This window comes from Gymnoscopelus microlampas (assembly GCF_963454915.1).
Source record: "Gymnoscopelus microlampas genome assembly, chromosome: 2".
Lineage (NCBI taxonomy): Eukaryota > Metazoa > Chordata > Actinopteri > Myctophiformes > Myctophidae > Gymnoscopelus > Gymnoscopelus microlampas.
The window spans coordinates 35,554,194-35,563,217 of NC_139939.1; the positions used below are offsets into that span (position 1 = coordinate 35,554,194).

General features: G+C 39.8%; 1 protein-coding gene across 4 annotated transcripts in view; it reads right to left on the reverse strand.

Annotated features, from left to right (window-relative positions):
• tmc6b (transmembrane channel-like 6b) overlaps positions 1-8,366 on the reverse strand; it is a 28,510-nt gene extending 20,144 nt beyond the window's left edge. Inside the window, exon 1 of one of the 4 annotated variants that reach the window (XM_084075870.1) lies at positions 8,228-8,366. The gene's annotated coding sequence lies outside the window, so the exon portion shown is untranslated. Of the gene's footprint in view, positions 1-6,998; positions 7,019-7,114; positions 7,232-8,227 lie in introns of those variants that run through there. The other 3 variants (XM_084075872.1, XM_084075871.1, XM_084075873.1) reach the window with 3 other exon arrangements.
• Positions 8,367-9,024: the final 658 nt, after the last annotated feature.

Sequence of the window (9,024 nt, forward strand, 5' to 3'; positions counted from 1 at the left end):
AAGTTTGCATCTCACTGATGTTGGTGGTGACCCCATTGCATTTCCTCTAGTGCCACGTGCCACCCTAGACAAAACCTCCACTTCCACACAAGTTATCTCAAAATCTAATGAGCAGATTGCAAAGAAACTTGCTGAGCACATTTATGCTCCTTGGAACGAACCTTAACTATTTTAGTGACACTGTGACATATCCTCATGGCAAAATAAACATTTCAAACAAGATATCTTAAGATCTAATAGGCAGATTCCAGAATGAACCCTACTGATTTCGGTGACCCAATGACTTTATCTCTAGTGCAAACCGTCAGCAAATTTCCAGTTGGGTGTAAGGAACACAGACTTCAGGGGCTGTTAGTGGGCATGGACACATACAGTACAGTAGTCTTGTTACACTCTCAGAGTTTAATCCACTTTTAATACAGTTAATACAGTTTCATATTCTCTTCATCATGGTGACAGCGAAAGAAGAGAACAACTGTCACCACCATGAAGAGAATCCAGACCATTCAACAGCACTTAAAAGCCTATCTAGCCTAGTCTGTTATATCAGCAAGAAGGAACTGTGGCAGCAAACAAGATCACAGCCTCAGCCTGTAGAGGAATACATCCTCCAAAGATGATGGATTGGTCACACTCTTTCTCAAGCCTGTATCTAACAACACAACAAGATATGCCCTCTTTTGGAATCCACAAGAGAAAAGGAAAAGAGGCAGACCAAGAAACACCTGGCGCCAGGACCTGGAAGCAGATGTGAAGAGGTCTGACCATACATGGGGACAGCTGGAGAAATTGGCCAAGGACGAAATGCCTGTAGGGCCCTTGTTCGCGGCCTTTGCCCAAAGTTTGGCTATAGTAACTGTAAGTGAGGTTTCATATAGACTACTAGTACACATTCTATGACAGTTTTGTTATGCATATGCATAGTACACAAAAGGCCTTGAATTGAGTACTACTTTGTAATAACAAAATGTGTACTACTAAGTAATATTTTGAGTCGCCTAGTTAGAGAAGCAGGCTTGTTACAAGGAGAGCCGTGGTTTAAATCCCCAGACCAGCTGTGAAACTCTGGGTGAGTTAAGTGAACAATAAATACTTTCCTGTCTAACTCAACAAGCAGAGTTCAACAAAGTAGACTAAATGGCAAACAGTAGAAGTCAGTGGCTGTACTAAAGTATGGAAGCACAATAGACAATATGCAATCATTTCGGCCGATATCCAATAACCAATTAATTAATGCATGGTTAAACTGATCAATATTTACCCATACTGATATTAAAATACAAGTTTCCAGAAGGGTTTACCTTACACCTGTTATACTGTACAGTAACTGTGATTCTGGGTTCAGATGTAGAATTCTAAAAAGGCATTCTTATTACCCGATTTATTAAGCCTATACTGATGGACATATTAACTTAAGTTCAAACAATTTAAATGTAGTAAAGATTTGTTCAACTTTTTTGCTTTTATTTGTTCTACAGGTAGACCCTGTTAGAAGCTTCCCCGGACAACACTGACAATGAACTAGAAACTGTTATAAAGAAGCCTACATCACATGTGACAAGAAGTTATGTCATTATGTCCAGTCAGGACCGTTCTATTGTCATGCTAGCTCTACTGAGGGCTGAGTGGTCAGAGTCAACTGTCACATGGCTGATAGGGGGAATATTCATGAGAACAGAGAAACAGAATGATTCATTGTGACAGCTCTGTGGACCACGTCATTCAGTTTTTTGGGGATTTGAACAACCGTGCTTGTGTTACGTGTGTGTGTGTGTGTGTGTGTGTGTGTGTGTGTGTGTGTGTGTGTGTGTGTGTGTGTGTGTGTGTGTGTGTGTGTGTGTGTGTGTGTGTGTGTGTGGTCACTGTGTTAGTGACTTATCCCCTGCCTGGACTCACTCTTTCTCACCCTCACTCTTTCGGTGTGCCTTTGTTAAGTTATGTGTACTGTTCTATTAGTATGTATTATTGTGTTTTTACTTTTTTTATGGTTATTTATTCTGTTGGGTGTTGCTGTATGTTTTATAATGGACCACAATGGAAACAAGCTTTGGGTTTTTGTGTTTAATCCCTCTCCATGCTTTTAATTGGTGATACTGTAAATTTAATTGTTGCCATTAAGTATTCTATTCTACTTTGTGCTCTGTGTGTGTTGTGTATGCTTGTGCACTGTCCGTGCACATGTCATGGGCCAACAATATGTCTTCGGTTAATATGTCAACCTTTGTGAAAATTCTCAAGGACAAAGAGAACCATTTCCTGTTATCGTCTTTTACGGACTCTAGGGTTCAAGTTTCTACACAAAAACATAATTGTCTATGTTCGGGGCAGGGACTCCGTGTGGGGAGGTGATCTTTGTCCCTGTGCTAGTGAATCTACAGTCTGCGACAGTGCCTGTCAGGAAGGTGTTGTACGGGAGGAGTAGTACAGAGGTGCTATTTCCTCCCTGTGGGGGCTCCTCAACAGGCAAGTGAGCTAGTAGGGTACAACAGCAGTGACAAAAACACATAAATGTGTGGGGAGGATTAATTGTCATAATGGAATGACTAAATATAACATAAAATAAAAAAGACACAATGTATATAAGAATAATATATAAATAAAACAATAATTGTCTTGATTTAATCATGATTATAAAAGTCAAGAAGTCAGCCTACTTGTTTGTAGAGTGTTCAGAGTTTAATTACATTGTCAGACACCAATTAAAATCTGTCTTTAGTCTGTCAATAGTACCTCTGGGGTGTGTGCTGAATGATTTGGAGTGGAGAAGGTACAGCAATGACTGTGTACAACAAGAGCACCTGCATATGCACTGAACTCAAATGAATCGTTGATTTGAATTGTACCATTTCACAAAGAGAGAGATCTCTGAAACAAACCCTTGTACATCCCAGGTACGTACAGTCAAATACAGTACAGTCAGTGACAGTCACGTGACAGTACACCACCCGACAGAACACAGTCATTTACTTTTCTGAACAGATATTTGTGCTGTGTGTGTGTTGTGTGTGTGTGGGTGGTGTGTGTGTGTGTGTGTGTGTGTGGTGTGTGTGTGTGTTTTTGTGTGTGTGTGTGTGCTGTGTGTGTGTGTGTGTGTGTGTGTGTGTGTGTGTGTGTGTGTGTGTGTGTGTGTGTGTGTGTGTGTGTGTTGTGTTGTGTGTGTGTGTTGTGTGTCCTGCTCTGGGATGTGGACGTTCTCTCTGTATTCCTCTTCTGTATTACAGTGCTTTTGTCTTTGTCTATTGTGACAGTCTCTGACAGTCAGTTAAACAACACATACTCAATGAAAGGATTCATAAAGTCCATTCACTCACAGTTATAGCTTCAACATGTACTCAAAAAACTCATGCTATCGTTAATCATCCAAATTCCAGTCCATCTCTGTAGCTTTCTCAGTCTCTCATTTTAGTTCATTCATACTTTATAGGCTACTTCGTTATACGGCTACTTAGTTATACGGCTACTTCGTTCGCAAACACAACAAAACAACAAAAACGCAACAAATGCAGTATATTTGCCTAACCATTAGTATGCGCTTGTTTCAAGGACAGACTTATGAAGTAACAAATGCCCAGTGAGAAATCAAAGGAAAGGTCGGAGTAGTTGGAGGACACGGGTTTTTCCCCAGTTATTGTCCTTTAACATCAAAGTGGGCCATATTTAATCTCCTTTCAATGCATGTATTCACTCAGCAACAATGAGAATTTTCGACGCAACGGCTCTGTTTGCCAGCTCTACAAACATACTTTTCTGGCTATTTCAGTTCTCCAGTCATCTTATTTTACATGACATTATACAGTAGTTATTATATTTACTGTAGCTGACAGGCTTATCCACAATGTCAGATCAGAATCTAACAGTAGAATAAAGCTCCAATCCCTAGATTACAATGTATGAGTAGCCTACAATTAAGCGCATTTGGTCACACAAGATTGATATTGATAGATTGATTGATTGATTCATTCATTCATTGAAAAAATAAGGGCATATACAATGCATGATCAAATACAAGTATACACAAAATCTCAAAGGGATAAAAACACAACAAAGCCTGAAGGCTTATTTACATTGTGGTCCCTTGCAATGTATACTTGCAATGCATACTGTACCTACTGCTCCATCATCTTTTTGTTTTTCAGGGGGGACAGGGAGAGGGAGGGCGAAGAAAAATGCAACAGTAAAGAAGTGGCAGGTATTTAGCCTACATGAGTTAAATTATCACTGAGGATGTTATTGTGAAATTTAGGCAGTATAGGAGCCAGGGTGATTGACTTTGAAGAAATCTTTTTTTTTACCATTTCACTATTCATTCAATGACTGCTATTTGGCTCTGTAAGGCAGTGCTTAGTATCCAAAGTGAACATTGTTCTTTGTATTCTGTCTCCATTCCATTGTATTCTGTTCTATCCATTTCCCTGCTTTCCCATTGGTTTATGTCAGTCTCTGCTTCAGCCAGTCAAAAGACAGACAATATAGACAGTAGACACAGTGCTGGAGTGAACAGATGTCTTCAGCATTGCTGGCTTTAGCTAGTCATTCTCTCAATCCTTCACTGTCACTGTTCCAACTGTGTGTGTGTGTGTGTGTGTGTGTGTGTGTGTGTGTGTGTGTGTGTGTGTGTGTGTGTGTGTGTGTGTGTGTGTGTGTGTGTGTGTGTGTGTGTGTGTGTGTGTGTGTGTGTGTGTGTGTGTGTGTGTGTGTGTGTGTGTGTGTGTGTGTGTGTGTGTGTGTGTACAATAACCATCACAAATGCAGTCCCACTGTTGTCCTAGGACACTGTGGGGGTGAGGGAAGCGGAGGGTTTGGTGTGGGAGGTGGGGGAGTCACTGGATGAACTCAATCTGACAGAGAGGTCACAGTTAAACTGTACTAGTGCCAAACAAAACACAGTGGGAAAGACAGAGTAGGATATGATGGAGCTCAGATTTACTGCATCTCAGGTTACAGAGAGTGACTTGTAGTGTAGATATAGGATGGTAAACTACAAAACATGAATATAGTGGCAATGAGAATGTTAAGTAGAAATGATATGACCGCAAAGAGATGATTATGAACAAACCATTAAGGAGTCACATTAAGCTGGAACACAGCAATGGCAGTCATAAATATAGAAGTTGTTTAGTGTGACCACGGCTAAAAGCACAACCCTGATTGCCTTCCCCAGGCTGACAGCCTGGGAGGCAAAGTCAATGTTTTTGTCCTGACAAAGGTTCAATTTAGTTGGCATAGTTCCATAAGAAGTCCAACAGGGGGAGGAGAAGTGCTCAGCTACATGTTGAGGACAAGGGGTTTGTCCCTGATGTTTTCAATTAGCCATTACTGTGCGTCATATGAAAGGGTGGGGGGGGGGGGGCAAAAAATGAGGAGAAAAGCAGAAGGCACTGCATGTGGTTTACAGCATGTCATTAAGTTGAAACACTGTAACCCACGTGATGTCATCAATGACCAGCTTGTAAACAAGCAGCAAAGTGAATCAAAAATAACATCTACTGATTGTCTATCATAAAATGCTTCAGATTTGCGGTTTTGATAACATACGACTACAGGCAATTTATTGAGCTCAGACCTATTTTGGTACAGAGGCATGTAATTGTGGTGTTGACTATTTTCGTACTGGAGAGTGAGGGAAGGAACTTTGAAGGAAGTTTGAGAAAGGCCAGGTCCAGATAAAGCACTTCACAAGGAGTGTACAGGAAAACAGAGGAAGGAGAGAGAATGGAGAGATAGTAGTGTGACTGACAGAGAAGATAGGGGCCAGGATATTATACACTGCTCAAAATAATTAAGGGAACACTTTGATCCCTTAATTCTTTTGAGCAGTTTTTGTTAGCAGTATGTGCACAGTTCATGAAAACTCAAAATAATTAAGGGATCAAAGTGTTCCCTACATTTCTTTGAGCAGTATAGTATAGAATGTTCAATTTGTTATTAAGAGTTGCACACAGTCGCGCACGCACACACAATAGTTAAAGCATTATCATAACCATCTAAAAATCCTTTCCCACTTCATTCACATAAACAGCAGCAAAGTTGCAGGCTCTCTGCTGGCTAGATCACAGAGACTGGAAACTCCAAAACAGAGCCAGGATTCCCATGAGCAGAACAATGTGTGGGAGGTTTTCCTCTGCTCTGCAAGAGGAGGAAACTTTATACTGTTAATCCACAAATGTGGACATTTGCCTTTTGGATACAATGTGCTAATAATAACGAACACGATCAATTAAGCACAAGACACAATTACAACAAATATCCCAGTATTGTGCAAATTGTGCATTGTGCAATACACCTCTAAGAAGCCGTCTGTACTGTAAGCTCTCTTTGGAAAATATACATTACAATTCAGCCACACACATGTCCTGCATTATATTAGTACATGTTCAACAGCAAATTATTTTACCAAATTGCATGGCATGGTTATCTCAGTTCATGATTGCAATTCCTAAGAGTTTATCTCTTTTAAATTCAGTATCAATTCAAATAACTGTATTGGCACAATGATAATTTGTATGTAGGCTATGTCAAAGCCGTTTTCTACAAAACAAGTACATTTAAGTGACAATCGTGGAAATATCTCTCTCCAACTGGTCAGTGACTTAGCTATTATTAAAACTCCTTTAGTTTAGGCTCACAAGATAGTCAACCATACCACAGTCTATAGCATGTTTAAGAGTAGCAGTTGTTGTGTCCCAAATCCCAATACACCAATAATCACGCACACGCAAACACACACACACACACACACACACACACACACACACACACACACACACACACACACACACACACACGCACGGGCTACAGTGTATTCAACCAAGACAGTGCAAGCCACATATGTGCAAGCCAGGCGTTGATAAAATGATATCATAAAATGTTAAAGTTGTGATAATAACCAATGGAAACATATTTCGGACACCTTGAAAACATCGACATAACCTTCTTCTCCAACTTTAAAAGTTTAAAACTATTCAGCCAACGTTACCAGTGCTCCCTGCGTTTACTACCTGTCATATGTTAACAGTAACAGTACGCCTTCATCGCTCAAGTCCACTACGTCGTGTTTGTAAACAAGCAATAAAAGTAAACAAACACCTAGTTTCAGAAATCATCGTTCACTCACCCAGTGTGCAAAGTCTGCAAACTTGTCCAGCCGGTTGTTTCCGATGTTAATCTGCTGCAGCGCAGCTCCGTCTGACTGTCTATCTCACACTCAGTGTTGCCATGTCAGCATAAAATAAGCCTTGTTTTTCTGTAAAGTTGCTTATAAATATATTGGCAGTTGCGGGTTGCGGTTTTTGGGGCTTGTTTCTAAAGTGTAGTTGCTTATTTGGGCTTGTTTCCTAAATGTTGTCTAAACCAGTGGTTCTCAAACCTTTTCATGTCAAGGAAACCCGACTGGAAATATTTTGTGTCAGCAACACGTGTACCAGATTTGTGCTGTTAAAATATTTAAAATATATTGCAATTTTTTTCAAGATTCTTTTGAAAAACGCAGATCTACAAGCTCACAAGATCTTGTAGATCGGCTATTTTCAAATATCCGATGTTTATAGTTATAGGTGTGCTGCAGTGTTGCTTCTTCTGGGCGTGTTTTCATAGACCAGCTGTTGCTTATTTCTCTCGCAACATCTGGCAACACTTATCACAATAGAAACCCGTCCCCTCGGCATGTGTAACCAGGCGCAACCATTTTCCTTGGGGGTGGATACAATAATACACTAATCCTAAAGTCTAAAGTCTGTTTACAAACTGTCTGAGAAGATAAATTTAGGAAAAATCAGCCTTTTACCTTCAATAATATTACGGCAACAACATACACAGGCTGATACTTCTGAATATGTATGCGTGCAATTAACTTTGAAGAAATGTTTCCGCAAAATGGTTCCGTCCTGTTTCACAGTTGAAATCTGTGCCCCCGGACGGTCGGACGAAGGATTTGTAACTGTAACTGTATTGCTGCTTCTGCCCACTATCGTTTAATCTCAGAGTCTCGGACCAATATATTAAATTAATATTATACGTCAAAGTAACCACATGAAACAGCAATAATGCTGAGTAATGTAGATATAGTATTATAGCCTTAACCTTCTACAATAGACGACAAGACACTGCCAGGTGTAGGCTAACTATATTGCGCAATATGCTGCTACGAAAATAACATTAAATGACTACTAACCTACTTACAAAGAACAAATACAAAGATAATTGGAATCATCATGTAAAATAGGCCTACCTTCGTATGGCTAGTTGGGTGAAATTTCCTCAAGAAAAGTTATATTATTATTGTTGTAGTAGTTGTAGTAGTAGTAGTGGTGGTTCCCCTCTCTCAGTCTAACGGAAAGCTACCCACTGAGTGGAGCCTACCTGCCTGGCCTGGCCACTGTGGCCACACCTTTGGAGAATAAACATGCATGAAATACTTATCCTATGACTGATGCTGGTCTTCATAAGCTGACATGGTTATTGTTTGTTTCCACAACACAAAGCACTCCCTGTGCATAATCTCTCTTTTCATATCCAGTATTGCTGCATAAGCTAATGCACACATTTTATTGATTGATTGATTGATTGATTGATTGATTGATTGATTGATTGATTGATCGAATACTTTATTAGTCAGAAATTTAAACAGCTCAGTACAGTAAGAAATTAAAGCTAAAACGATTAGTGGGGACTTGTTTCCGTTGTGGTCCTTTCTATTAAATTAATCAACATAGCAGCATACACACATTAACACGATGTCATCAACAATTACAAACACTATATGTACGAAAATTACATTTGCCTCCACTTTTGGTGTCCTGATGGACAGGTTTTTCAGGGCAATTTGCTGAGTTGTATTTGTAGGTTATTTCCCTAGGCCTAGGGGATCAATCAAGCCAACTGAGTGAAACTAAGAACCATAGATATCCTAGCATCATACTAGGACACTTTACCACTCTACAGGCTTTTAAGCTATATTCTACAGCTGTAATGTGTCAGGGGTCAGCACATATAAGACAAGCCATATTTATCATGAAATAATGAAAT